The 15,684-nt window shown below is 41.3% G+C and overlaps 1 protein-coding gene across 1 annotated transcript in view; it reads right to left on the bottom strand.

Moving 5' to 3' along the window:
• Positions 1 to 15,684, bottom strand: part of LOC145392191 (uncharacterized) — a 146,514-nt gene that overhangs the window by 125,543 nt on the left and 5,287 nt on the right. The window lies entirely within an intron of this gene.

The raw sequence follows: 15,684 nt of genomic DNA on the forward strand, positions 1-15,684 counted from the left end.
TTTCTAGAGAAGGGAAAGAAGTTGTATGTGGCTTTCATGGATTTGGAGAAAGCATATGACAGGGTGGATAGACAAGGATTGTGGAAAGTGTTAAGAATATATGGAGTAGATGGGAAGTTGTTGAATGCTGTGAAGAGTATGTACGATGGTGCGAAGGCTGCAGTGCATGTGGATAGTGAACTAAGAGAATTTTTCTCTTTGAAAGTTGGGTTGAAACAGGGATGTGTCATGTCTCCATGGTTGTTCAATCTGTACATGGATGGGGTAATAAAAGAGGTACAAGGTAGGGTAGTGGATGTTGGAGTGGCCCTGGTGAGAGAGGATAGTGTTTGGAATCTCCCTGTACTGTTGTTTGCAGATGATACTGTGTTGTTGAGGGAAGATGAAGGGGAGCTGCAAGGCTTGGTGGATGAGTTTGGGAGAGTGTGTAAGAAACGGAATCTAAATGTGAATGTAGGGAAGAGTAGAGTGATGGTCTTTGAGAGAGGTGAAGTCAGTGAATGTACAGCGAGGTTGGATGGTGAGGAATTGGAAAATGTGAGTACGTTTAAGTACTTGGGTAGTGTGATGAGTAAGGATGGAGGTTTGGAGGGTGAAGTGCTTGAAAGGGTACAGTAGGAAAGAAAGGTTGCTGGTTCTTTGAAAGCAGTGATAAGAAACAGGGAAGTGAGCATGGAAGTGAAAAAGTTACTGCATGACAGTATTGTGATACCAACTCTAACATATGGAAGTGAAGCTTGGACGTTGTTGGAAGGACACAAGTCAAGAGTGAGAGCAGTGGAAATGAGTTATTTAAGGGGAGCCTGTGGAGTCACATGGAGAGACAGGCTGACGAATGAGGATATAAAGGAGCGTTGTGGTGTGGATGTGGATGTGATAGGAAGCGTTATGAGGAACACACTGAGGTGGTTTGGCCATGTGGAGAGGATGGAGGGTGAAAGACTGACGAAGAAAGTGTATGTGAGTGAATTGGAGGGGGGAAAAGGGAGGGGGAGGCCGAGGATGAGATGGAGGGATGGGGTGGAGAGGTATATGAGAGAGGGGTGTGTGAAATGGTGGGGGACAGGGCGACTTGGAGGCGATTTGTTTGTGGCCACCCCAAACGGGATTGAGGCGTCTGGCAATAGATAGATAGATAGAATAAGAATTATTATCATTATGATCATATTGATATTATCACTTCGGGTAAAATTATTAAATTAAACCTCAAAAACTGTACAGCACAACTGTATGTGGACCAGAATGGAAATAATTAAGAGAAAGGTCTGTACACTTTACCCTGGAAACTGAGATACAAAACTATTAAAGTTTAAAAATGAAAACTGACTTTAAAAACCCAATCAAGTCATCAGAAATTAAGTGAAACTTTTGTGCAATACTTGCCAATTCTATGCAAAGACAATTATACAGACCATAAGATGGGAGTGAAACTGACGGCAACAAAGTGGCTAGTGAAAGCTGACTCAATGTGGAATGCACTTCAATTAGGACCAGCTCAAATAGCCAAGTAAACAAAGCTGTAGGGCTACAATCTTGGTCCATCCCATGATAACACAGCAAAATCAGCACTACATTGAGAGAAACCAGCCAAAAAGTCATGTAAACAAAGCCATAGCGCTATTATCTTGTTATTCTGGCTCATACTAATTAGAACAACCAAATCGATGCTACACTGAGAGAAACAAGGCCGAATCACCATGAAAGGAAAGACATAGTGCTACTGTTTGTTTGCCCAGCCCATGCTAACCAGAAGGGCCAAATCAGAGCTATGTTGTGAGAGACAAAGCCATGACAGAAGATGGGGAAAACAGATACACATCAGTCAACCATGAAATGTGGAAGGGTAGCCTGCAGTTAGGCTCTGAGATGAGGTTTGTCCTGCAAGGAAGCCCGGCTCAGAGAACAGACAACGAAACAGGATGAAAGAGTCAAACACTAAACCATGCCAGAAGGAGGAGAAGCAGGGGGGGGGGGGTGGACGCGTGATGGAAAGAACACTGAAACGTCATGAGCAACCAACGTCAAGCGGGTCCCATGAGCATACACTACCAAGAGGTATGTAACAAAAGGAAAACCCCAAAGCCCCCAAACACTCAAACACATACCAATAACCCCGAAGTGGAGAAGATAAAGAGAAGGCAGAGAACAGAAAAAGGGACCACAAGGTGAGGAATGCATGCAGAGAAGGACCACAAAAAGAGAAGAAAACAGCTAGTAAAACAAGTTACATCATACCTAGGAGACTGTAATTTCCAAAAGGAGCGAAGTTGTCTGCCAGGATAAACACAGAGCAAGAACAGGAAAAGATAAAAAAAACTAGCTGTCCATCCACAGTGGACCATATGAGCAATGTGCTCAGCATGAATGTGTATCAGTTGATAACACAGCCAAGGGTGCTAGTCACCACCCAGGAGAGCACTGTACTGTACAAGGCACGAGTGTTTGTAGGCTAATTGAAGGTTACACAGATGAAGTGCTTTCCTGCCAATGTTGCTTACATTGAAGTTCTTGTTCTGCTGAGTGAATCTAGTTATCAAAGCCCAAGAGATAGGCTTGGCAAGAACTCTGGCTAGAAGGTGCTGCATTCTGATGAGACTCATAAATTCCTTTTACTTCTTTCACTGATAAATATTATTGTATTATACAGTTATATGCACGGGCACATGATAACGTTAAAGTATATTAAACACTATGCTAACAGTTCATTTTGTTCAGTAATAACAAATGTTAAAAAGTCAGAATAATTGCCTCAATAATATGAAGTTATGCAAGCTGAGATAAGTGAGGAAAAGGGTGCGCATGGTGTACAGAAGCATTACTGTACAATGCCATGTGAGTCCTAAGTCCATTCTATGAACTCTCTCCCAACTGATGGTGGTGACTGATGGGGAGTGGTAGGGTGAGAGGAATTATATATGGCATGTAGCTATGTCAAAAAATTATATATTGTACTAATAGTCAGCTAACAACATCCTGCCCTAAAACTGAAGGATGATTGTAAACAAATAACAGCCTGAACTGGGGCCGGCCCACAACTGCATACTTATCAAGCTTGTGCCGTGGAAAATTAGCTATAAGTTAAAAGCTATTTTCTGCATTTGCCTGTGAGAATGCAATTCAGATCATAATAAAAGTGAAAAACTAGTAATACTATAGCCCATGAACAACATTTCACACACTTTACCAATGGTAACTATGTATTTCATATTACAGCTTAAGAAAACAAGAAGTACATTTTTATATTCATTTCTTATCAACCCAAGGATTGCAAGCCACAGCTCAGGCTGGGTAACGTCACATTGCGAGCCACAGCTCAAACTGTGCTGGCCGTGCATCACCACTAACTACACCACCCCTACGCAAACTTACCCATGGCGCTACGAAAAGACGGAGAGGTTTTTTTTTTTTTTTTTTAACCAGAAGATGCCCTGGATGTTTATCTTCAAGTTTATAATAAACAAAAAAAAAATCATTCGTTCACTCCTCCCCTACATAAACTTACGCATGGCCCTACACAAAGATGGAGAGAGAGAGATCATTTTTTTTCACCAGATGATGCCCTGGATGTTTATCTTCAAGTTTACAATAAACAAAAACTAAATATATATATATATATATATATATATATATATATATATATATATATATATCTATTGCCAGACGCCTCAATCCCGTTTGGGGTGGCCACAAACAAATCGCCTCCACGTCGCCCTGTCCCCTGCCATTTCACTGCCCTGCTCCCAACTCACACCCCCCTCTCTCATATACCTCTCCACCCCATCCCTCCATCTAATCCTCGGCCTCCCCCTCCCTCTTCCCTCCTCCACCTCACTCACATAAACTCTCTTCGTCAGTCTTTCGCCCTCCATCCTCTCCACATGGCCAAACAACCACAGCGTGTTCCTCATAACGCTTCCTATTACATCCACATCCACACCACAATGCTCCTTTATATCCTCATTTGTCAGCCTGTCTCTCCATGTGACTCCACAGGCTCCCCTTAAATAACTCATTTCCACTGCTCTCACTCTTGACTTGTGTCCTTCCAACAACGTCCAAGCTTCACTTTCATATGTTAGAGCTGGTATCACAATACTGTAATGTAGTAACTTTTTCACTTCCATGCTCACTTCCCTGTTTCTTATCACTGCTTTCAAAGAACCAGCAACCTTTCTTCCCTGCTGTACCCTTTGCAGCACTTCACCCTCCAAACCTCCATCCTTACTCATCACACTACCCAAGTACTTAAACGTACTCACATTTTCCAATTCCTCACCATCCAACCTTGCTGTACATTCACTGACTTCACCTCTCTCAAAGACCATCACTTTACTCTTCCCTACATTCACCTTTAGATTCCGTTTCTTACACACTTTCCCAATCTCATCCACCAAGCCTTGCAGCTCCCCTTCATCTTCACTCAACAACACTGTATCATCTGCAAACAACAGTACAGGGAGTTTCCAAACACTATCCTCTCTCACCAGGGCCACTCCAACATCCACTACCCGACCTTGTACTGTACCTCTTTTATTACCCCATCCATGTACAGATTGAACAACCATGGAGACATGACACATCCCTGTTTCAACCCAACTTTCAAAGAGAAAATTTCACTTAGTTCACCATCCACACGCACTGCAGCCTTCGCACCATCGTACATACTCTTCACAGCATTCAACAACTTCCCATCTACTCAATATATTCTTAATACTTTCCACAATCCTTGTCTATCCACCCTGTCATATGCTTTCTCCAAATCCATGAAAGCTGCATACAACTTCTTTCCCTTCTCTAGAAACGTTTCCACTAAAGATCTAAGAATGAATATCTGATCTACACAACCTCTTCCCTTCCTAAAGCCTCCCTGTTCTTCTCCAACTAATTTCTCTGTTCTTTCTCTAACTCTGTCAATAAGTATCCTACCATACACTTTTCCTATTATACTAAGAAGACAAATGCCCCTATGATTACCACACACTTCTTTTTCCCCTTTTCCTTTGTACAAGGGAATAATTATACCTGACTTCCAATCCTCCGGGACTCTACCTTCCTCCCAGGCCAATCTGCACATCTTCCACATCCATTCTACTACTATCTCTCCCCCATGCTTCAGCATTTCACCACACACTCCATCAATTCCTGGGGCTTTCCATTGGTACTACAACATCCTGGGTATATTTTAAAACGACTTTGAAGAGGTACAAGTACAGTACTAAAAAACTAGTGTACTTCCTAAATAAACTGATATGAAAATAAACGACGGGGAATCATCCTGACGACAAAAAGTCCCGATGGCGAATTGTCTTGTTATTGTTGGATGGCGAATTGAATTGTCCCGAAACATTTATACAGACGTAATATGAAGATTATTTGTATAATTCCAAAGTATGTCGATCGTTCACTTAAGGTAAATGGGCATTTATATGAATGCCAATGTCTCGTATGTAGCCTTATGCTAAGATGAAGGAACATTCATAAATCAGCTGATTCACGTTTCAATATATTTTTTTTTTTTCATTTAATGCCCATGATTTGATGCCATATTTTACATTTACTATATAAACAATAAACCACCATCACTTTTATAACTTACATAATTCAAAAACTAGTGTACTTGCTAAATAAACTGATACGTAAATAAATGATGGGGAATTGTCCTGACGGCGAATTGTCCCGACTCGGCCTCACAGTCACAGCCCTCACTCATCAATGTCAGAACTGGCTGGCTGGGCAGGGCTGGTTGGCTGGGCAGAGCTAGCTAATGAGGCTGGACCGGTGGACAAGTGTGTGTGGTCCAATGCCAACAGTGTGAGGATGTTTTTGTTGCGTTTGCACATTTGCTGTTCACTGAGCCGCGAATGATCCATCGTTGTAGCAAATCGTTCCCATTGTAAAGTGGGAATAGGGTACTAAAATTTTGACATTGTATAAGTGAAATATTGTATGAAGAGGCATCGTATAATGCGGGATCACTATATATATATGTACAGTAATCACTCAAATATCCGACGTAATAGAGCCATAGGTAGGTCCGGATATTGGTTCTGTCCGGATATTGGGCCCCAGCTTATGGACTTGTACTTATGGACCCTAACTTAGAGAAACACCTATACAACTCCCTCTGGACATACATAGCACCTATTTAAGACCCAAATCACACCAATAAGGCACATAAATGACTGAAATAAATGCAAAAGAAACATAAAATGAGGGTTTAGAAGTAGGTTCATACAATAATAAACATTCTTGTGACTGGCTCCTGGACTGGTACTTATGGACCCTAACCTAGCCTAACTCAGAAAAACACCTTCCTACTGCACATGCATAGCTCCTAACACCCTATTCACACCAATAAAGGACATTAAAGAGTGAAATGAGGTAAGTATAGTATGGAAAAAAGTACAGTATGAAACATTCTTATGTCCGGAAAGTGGGGATGTTCAGATATTGGGCGTCCGGATATTAGAGTGATTACTGTATATATATATATATATATATATATATATATATATATATATATACAGTATATATATATATATTATATATGTGTCTATATATATATATATATATATGTATGTATATATACAGTAGAACCTCTCTCATTCGGACTATATGGGGGGAAGGGTTGTCCGAATTAGCAGATTGTCCGGACCATCAGGGTAATCTCCAGTTCAAACCAAAAACTATCTACATATGGTATGTTTGTTAATTATTAACATATGTGGCATATGTCAACCCTACATAACTGCAAAAGATGAAAGGATAGTAAAATAACCAAACTAATCATGTACAATAGTTTTGTATTGCATAATTTACAGGTAAGGCCATGATAAGAAACTAGCCTACATTTTAAATTGTAGTAAGTGACTAAGGCCCGTGTAGGCAAAAAAATTAATTAATTAATTAACTGTAATATTTGGAATAAAAATAAAACTTATGTAGGCAAAAAATACATTGTCATCTTTGGCATATTGATAATGCCCATATGGGCAAGAAGCTAATGTTTGATGTACAAGTAAAGCACATTTAAGTACAAAAAATAAACTACAGTAATCATTAAACACTGCAGAATATTCTGACCCATTTTTGTGTAAGCAAACTCCTCCTTTTAACACCTTTATTCATTGCAGAAGCTACACTTGCATTAAGGGGCATGGTAAGGAGGATTAACTTTTGAAATACAGCGTAAAAATATAAATGGTTGGCGAACTAGTTGATGGAACGAATGCTAGCGTGTGTTTAAACAGGCGCCCATGTTGCAACCTAGCGTGATCCGAGACTAAACGAATGACGATCGCTTTCCGCGCCGATACTGAAAATGACTTTAGAATTACTTTCAACATATTTTTGGAGCTCATTATTTTTAAATTTTGTCCGAATTGACAGAAATCCGGATCAAAGGGGTCCGGACCAAAGAGGTTCTACTGTATATACAGTATATATATATATATATATATATATATATACACAGTAATCACTCTAATATCTGGACGCCCAATATCCGAACATCCCCACTAACCGGACATAATTGTCCTTGGATCCAATATTCCCAAAATGGTCCGAAACCCACCCACCCCCCAAAAAAAAAAAAAAAATTCCCGCCCATAATTTGAACTTGCCGCGCGCGGCACGGGAGAGCATTGTTGTGGCGCGTCATTCCTCCGACGTCCGATAGAGCGCCGCTGCATCCTCCCCACTTTCCACCTGTCTCTCGCGGCGAGTGCACGCTCGTCGTTATGGCTGCCCATGTGATCGCTTTTGTGGTGGTGCCTTACCTGCTGCAGGCACTCCTGCTGCTCTCGGGCCTCCTCTTAGTGTGTGTGATGATGGCTCTGCCACCTGAGAAAAGGAAGAGAGTGGTGTTGACTCTGGAGAAGAAACAGGAGATATTGGAGAAAGTAGATGCGGGGTGGTCTTCTTCCCGCATTCTCCGCAAGTTTAACCTAGCCCGGTCTACTTTGTTCGATATTAAGAGATCCCGAGACAAACTCATGCAGTACACAGCTGACTTCTCGTCGAGAAGCAAACACAACGTGGAGAGGAAGGTGATGTTTACCCCCAAGTTAGCAGAAATCGACCGATCCACGTTGATTTGGTATCGACAACAACATGCTGCTGGTGTGATAGTATGTGGAATGGAGCTGAAGGCTGCTGCTGAGAAGTCCACCAGGCTTCATGACGCCCTAGACTTCAGGGCATCCGAGGGTTGACTCTTTGCGTTCAAGTTACGGCATGGCCTTACCAACCGTAAAGCTCATGGCGAAGCATTGAACGCTAACGAGGATGGAGTTGACGAGTTTCGGCACAAGGTGAAGGCCTTGATCGACAGGGAGGGCCTCACTCTCGGTCAAGTCTACGACGCAGACGAAACTGGCCTATTCTATCGCTCGCTGCCAACGAACACTCTAGCTGAGGAGACAGAGAAGCGTGTACCTGGCCGCAAGCTTGCCAAGGAACGGATATCTGCTTTGTGTTGTGCCAATGCTAACGCCATGCACCGGCTGAAGCCCGTTATTGTTGGCCGCGCAAAGCAGCCTCGGTGCCTTCGTGGGGTGATGGATGTCCTTCGTGTCGTCTGGTACCATTCTTTGAAGGCATGGTTTACAGCTGTGATCGTCAAAGACTGGTTCCACCGCCACTTCGTCAAGGAGGTCATCCATTACCAGACGAAGACACTGGGAATCCCGCGCAACCAGGTAAAGGCCCTCCTTCTTCTCGACAATGCACCTGCCCACCCATGCGACAAGTACTTGGTTGCTGAAAATGGCCAGATTAGGTGCATGTTTCTGCCACCTAGTACGACTGCTCTCATCCAACCAATGGACCAAGGAGTGATCGTGGCAACAAAGCACCTATACCGTCGGAAGTTCCTGGACGAGGTGATTGTTGTTCTCGAGGATGAGGACGAGCGCAGGGAGGGACAGGACACACAAGGCAAGCGGACTTTGGAAAACCTTTGCCACTACAACATCAAGTCTGCGCTGTGCAACAGGGCTAGTGCATGGAAGGAAGTCCCTGTGAAGACTCTGGAAAATGGTTGGTCTCGTCTGCTTCTCGGAACAGATGTGGAGTACGATTTTCTAGGGTTTGACGTGAATGACTTCCATGCACGGCTACGAACGCACGGCGACGATGTTGATGTGGATGATGTTCGTGAGTGGTTGGATGACGTCGAGGGCGATCCTGGGTATCAGACGTTGTCTGATATCGAGATCACGTCTTCAGTTGCAAGTGTCAGTACCAAACTTGAAGATTCCGACGAGGAAGGCGACGATGATGCGGACTCCTCTCAGCAGGACACTACTCCAGCCATCCCCAAGCTGAGCACACTCCGGGAACATCTAGAGTTCGTCCTAGACTACCTGGAACACCCGGACTGCAACAGGGAGATGGGGCCCTTGGGACTCGTGGAGGAAGTGCGTGCTTTCAGGCAGCGCATCATCAATCATCAGAATCGCGTCAATCAACCATTGACAGTTTTTTCAGGCCCGTGACCCCCACTCTGCCCAGCCCTGGCTCCACTCCATTGCCTCCCCAAGACAGGCCCTCATGCTCCGAGCCACAGCCCAGCACATCAGCCACGGTGGAGTCACCGCTCGACGTGAGTTTGCGGCTGTCTTCAGAGTCGTCTGCAGTGGGTACGCCATCACCACGACCCAGCGATGCAGCCCTAGGTCACCTGTCAGTGATACTCTCGAACTTTGACAGTGAATAAACAGCAAGAACTTCTCCACTAGACCACACGGGAATTCAGAGTGTTGTGCAGTGAAAAAAACAGTGTGTTGTGTTAAGGATTTACAGTTGTGAGAGAAAAGACTCAATTGAAACAAAATTTAACATAAATAGACTTGTTTGTTTTGGCTTTGGAAAATTATTAGAAGAATGGGAAAAGTTAAAGTGCAACACTTAGTAAGTTACAATGGAGCATTTGTTAGACAAGAGTGCGCACTGTGAAGAGAATGGACTTCTGTGTGCGATTGACTAAGTTCAGTGCAAGACTTCAGGAACAGTGTACTGAAAGTGCTTCAGGAAATCGTTCTTACTGTCAGAGTCCGAGAGGAGGCGGTTATACATCAAGGTGGCCATGGACTTGCTGTAAGTAGGCAGAATGTTTCATACTGTACTTTTTTCCATACTATGCTTACCTCATTTCACTCTTTAATGTCCTTTATTGGTGTGAATAGGGTGTTAGGAGCTATGCATGTGCAGTAGGAAGGTGTTTTTCTGAGTTAGGCTAGGTTAGGGTCCATAAGTACCAGTCAAGGAGCCAGTCACAAGAATGTTTATTATTGTATGAACCTACTTCTAAACCCTCATTTTATGTTTCTTTTGCATTTATTTCAGTCATTTATGTGCCTTATGGGTGTGATTTGGGTCTTAAATAGGTGCTATGCATGTCCAGAGGGAGTGGTATAGGTGTTTCTCTGAGTTAGGGTCCATAAGTACAAGTCCATAAGCTGGGGCCCAATATCCGCACAGGACCACTATCCGGACCTGCCTATGGCTCTATTACGTCGGATATTGGAGTGATTACTGTATATATATATATATATATATATATATATATATATATATATATATATATATATATATATGTATATATATATATAAATGTATATATATATATATATATATATATATATATATATATATATATATATATATATATAGTATATATATATAGTGTGTGTGTGTGTATGTATATATATATATATATATATATATATATATATATATATATATTTATATATACAGTAATCCCTCCACCATCCAATGTAATAGAGCCAAAGGCATGTCCAGAATGTGGTCCCGTCCAGAAAGTGGGCCTCTACCTGCTGGACTGGTACTTATGACCCTAACCGAGCCCAACTTTGAAAGCCACCTAAATAACTCTCTACCAGACATCCATAGCAACTATTTAAACCTAATTAAGACACAATTCACACCAACAATGGACATAAAGCATGAAAGAAAAGAAGAGGAACCAAAGAATGAGGAATAAGAAGTGACTGTACCTCAGCCAGGGTACTTACAGCATGTATGTGGCTGCCTTCTCTAAGGCTTTGGCAGTGGTGACAATGCTCTTGAAGCACGTACAGTAATCCTATGTTGTGCTGCACTTAATTCTTTGCACTGTGAGTTATTATTATTTAACACCGCACATTGTTCTTAACTGCACCACACAAGTTTCAACCGCCAGTTTCAACCGCCAATTTGCACTCCAAAGTTAATCCTTTGCACTCTAAATTCTAATTTCTTAACACTGCACAACACTGTAAATTCCCGTGTGGTCTAGTGGCAAGGTATTCCAGTTTATTCACAAAAAACGAGCACGCGTGGCATCCGTTGCAATAAGTATGTACTCTTGATCGGATTTAGGCAGTAACTGTTGATGATGGGGAAATTGAGTTGCCAGATCGCAATGGCCACATTACCAAACTCTTCAATTTTCATTACCAAATTCGTAAAGCTAGCATTTTATTCTTCGCTAATTATACATACAAGTGGAAATACATGTAATCACTCTCCTTATAATTAACAGCATGTTGATTATTTTCACGTTATGTAGGCTAGCAGATTAATCAGAGAGAGCAAACAATCCACTATCTCCATCCTGTGTGTGTGAAAAATCTATTTCATAATGCATTATTCTGATTCATTACCAAATGAATTTTTCATTACCAAAGTGGCCCACATTTGGTAATGGAAAATACCAAATGGCAACCCTGACAGGGGAGGGGGGAGGGGGTAGGAAGGAAGGGGTGAAGGCGCTGTGGTGTAAACAGCTGTTCGGTTCCACGTGGCAATTTCAAATTACGAGTGGGAAAAAATCAGATTTGGGGGGTATTTTTATATTTTTTTTGGCCATTTTGGGGTTCCGAAGGTCCAGGCCCACAATGTCAGGTAAGTGGGATGTCCGGAAAGTGGGTGTTCGGACAGTACAGGGATTACTGTGCGTATATATATATATATATATATATATATATATATATATATATATATATATATATAGAAGTATATATACAGTAGGTACCCACAATACGCAAGCTCACAGTACACGATCCTCATTGTACGCGAGGGCCTATATTTTATCGAATATTAGTGTGTTTTTTAATAGTGACACGAATTGAACTCGTAATGGGTGAGACGGCAGGAAAGAGTGGACCAGATCCGGGGTTTACCCCGAGCACCTGACATTGCCACCCCAAGAAGAGCCAACCACCAGTGATGGAGAGTGGAGACTTGTCAATTATGGAGTTCAGCTGGGTACTGTGTGCCCTAGATAAATTCAAAGAAGAATTCAAAAACATCAAACACTGTCAGTTGCGAGTGGAGGAAGTGATGATTTCACTTTGAAGGGTTTATAAATGAAGTGAGTGCATTAGCTAGTGAAAGTGTCGAAAGTGCTGGTGACAAGAGTGGTGTGTCAGGTGGTGTGGTGGGTGGTGCACACTAGGGTTCCGAGAAAATTTGCCATCAAGTCAATTCGCCGTCCGACAATAATGAACTTGTTACTTACTCGCTGTAGTCGCCTTTGAATACATATTCTAACATCACCAATAGCTGTCTTCATTAATGACAGCGAACTGTCTTATTACTGTTGTGATGGCATATTGACTTGATGGCGAATTCTCCCAAAACCGACGCTAGGTGCCTCACCCTGCCTCGGATCCAATTCTTACCTCCATTAAGCCTGTTGTCTTCTTGGGTTAAGGTGAGCAGCCATATTCTTGTTGGTTTAGTTACGCCATATCCTTGTTGATTTAGTAAAGCCATAATCATGTAGGTTTACTTTATCTTGGGTAATATGTCTTAGATAGTTTCCCTGTACAATACAATACTTGGTCTGAAATGAGTCTCAAGGGTTACCGATGAAAGGAGGTGAAGCCCATATGTAATTTTTTCCATAAGTTTATGTATTCAGAGTGTGCGAATTCCTAGTAAGCGACCTCCTCTGCTGCCAATATATTCGCATACTGTGGATACCTACTGTATATATATATATATATATATATATATATATATTATATAGTGTATATATATTTTGTCCCCTAAAACAGCCAGACCCATAAATTTTAGTCTAACTATATGGCCTAACGTCTCTCCCGAAGGCCACATGATATGAGAAGGCGAAACTTTGACAACAGTGGGGTTGGGGGGCGGGAGTAAAATACCGTGGAGCTACATATCAACAAAAGGGTACTCGGTGGAGATGGTGGTGACCCAGTCCAACTTCTGTTTTTGTTAATGCCATTTTTAATACCACTGATGTTTTTAATTACAACAGTTATATCTCTTTCAGTGTTTTACCTGATGGTGCGTATAGGTGGAGCTAAAGTACGTGGGGTAAGGTGGTAAAAAAGGGTAAAAGTGAGAGTTTGTTTTCTCTGACGCTCCACATAACGCCCTATAAGCTTCTCAGTCAGTTTCAGGACAACATATAAACCTTCACAGCTGCCACGATTGCATCACTTCCTACACACGATCTTTATCTTCTCCCGGTCCTTCCAAATCGTTATGATGGTGCCTTCTTTTATGCTTTTTTTTTTTTTTTTTTTTTTTTGCCATCTTGGTAAATGTACGCTTTACTTAAAGCAGTGGAAGAACCTTACAAATTCAGTTCATATTCCTCTATTTTGTTTTCTGTATTTTTCTGACTATTTTCAGGGTGGTAAATTACCTTTTCCTGCTGAAAAATTTCCCACTTTTTATAATCACATTCCTTAAGCCATAACATGATTGTCTTGATGTACTTACAGGTGATTTTCGTCTCCCGACTTCCCAACTGGATGCTAGGTTACGTTAGGTTAAATTATAAGGCATAGTTAAGCTAGGTTAGGTCAAGTTTATACACTTAGGTTAGGAAAGGCCCTAATTTCGCCGTAATCCTGATGTATCAAACAAGATGACAGCGAAACACAGCTTAAAAAAACGGGGGAAACAGATTTAGCATGAAACGTTTATTTACCTCCCAGAAGTAATCCGACAAACATAAGACTAAGGAAGAAGAAGAACGAAGAATGTGAAACTGAATGCTCACTTCCACGAGCACATGGATGGAAGTATTTGTGAGTGTGTGTGTGTGTGTGTGTGTGTGTGTGTGTGTGTGTGTGTTCTTACCTAATTGTATCTTTACAGGAATGAGTCAAGTTCGTACTGTCCCGTGTCTTAAACCATATTTATCGTACGTATCCTTAAATTTGTGAATTGTTTTGGCACACACTATTTCATTCAGTAGTGCATTCCATTGACCAATTGCTCTGTTTGGGAAACTGAATTTCCTTACGTCTTTATCACCTCTCTTCTTATGCAATTTTTTGCAGTGTGCTCTTGCTGATGCTTCTCCATATGTTAAGTAATCATTTATGTCTATTTTCTCCTTTCCTGATATGTTGGTAGATTTAGTTTATTTAGTCTTTCTTCATAGCTTAGGTCCCTTAAGCTTGGTATCCATCTTGTAGCGACCCTTTGAACTTTTTCAATCTTGTCTATGTGCTTTTTCAGATGAGGACTCCAGACTACCGATGCATATTCCAGGGTTGGTCTAATGAATGATGTTATTATCCTTCTTAGCATGTCTTCATTTATGTATGTGAATGCTATTCTCATATATGCAAGCAGTGTATACATGTTCCATACCTTCTCGCTGATGTGGTCAGCCGGAGATAGCCTGTTATTGATAATCACACCTAGGTCTTTCTCTCTTTCTGATGTGTATAGGGTTTTATTTCCTAACTTATAATCCCAATCAGGTCTTTTTTCCACTTTTACCAAACTTGATTACATGACACTTGTCCACATTGAACTCCATTTGCCATGTACTACTCCATTCATGAAGTTTATTTAATTCTTCTTGTAGCTCTTTACAAGAGTCTGTGTTAGTAATTCTCCTTTGTATTTTTGCATCATCTGCAAACATATTCAGATAGCTCTCATTTCCAGTGTTACTGTTTATATCATTTATATACACTAAAAACATGATTGGTGCCAGCACTGAACCCTGTGGTACTCTACTAGTCACTTCTTTCCATGATGAGTAGTTTCCTCTTAGTACTGTCCTCATTTCTCTTTTTATGAGAAAGTCTTGCATCCAACAAAACAGTTTGCCTCGAATTCCTCCTTGTTGGTAGAGTTTCCATAAAAGTCTTTGGTGTGGTACTGTGTCAAAAGCTTTCTTGAAATCTAAATAGATACTATCCACCCATCCTTCCCTTTCCTGTATTGTGTTTGTTACTCTGTCATAGTAGTTCAACAGATTAGTAACACATGATTTTCCTTTTCTGAAACCAAACTGTCTTTCTGTTATCATACTGTGTTCTTGTAGATGATTTACCCAAGCTTTTCTTATAAGTTTTTCTAATACCTTGCTTACAACATTGGTCAGTGATACTGGTCAGTAGTTGAGTGGATTTTGTCTATTTCCTTTTTTGAATAAGGGGACAATATTTGCTTTTTTCCAAATATCAGGTAGTTTACCTTGACTCAAGGATTTCTTGAAAATTAAAAATAATGGTTTACATAACTCCTTTGCACATTCTCGTAATACCCAACATGAAATTTCATCAGGACCACTTGCTTTTCCTCTGTCTAATCTACTTAACTCCTCCTGTATTACTTTTTCTGCTATTTGTATATCTGGTAGTATGTGTGGACTTGCGTGTTCCACATAGTCCCTCTCAA

This window comes from Coenobita brevimanus, chromosome 21 (genome assembly GCF_032717465.1).
Source record: "Coenobita brevimanus isolate Jiangsu-jjx chromosome 21, ASM3271746v2, whole genome shotgun sequence".
Lineage (NCBI taxonomy): Eukaryota > Metazoa > Arthropoda > Malacostraca > Decapoda > Coenobitidae > Coenobita > Coenobita brevimanus.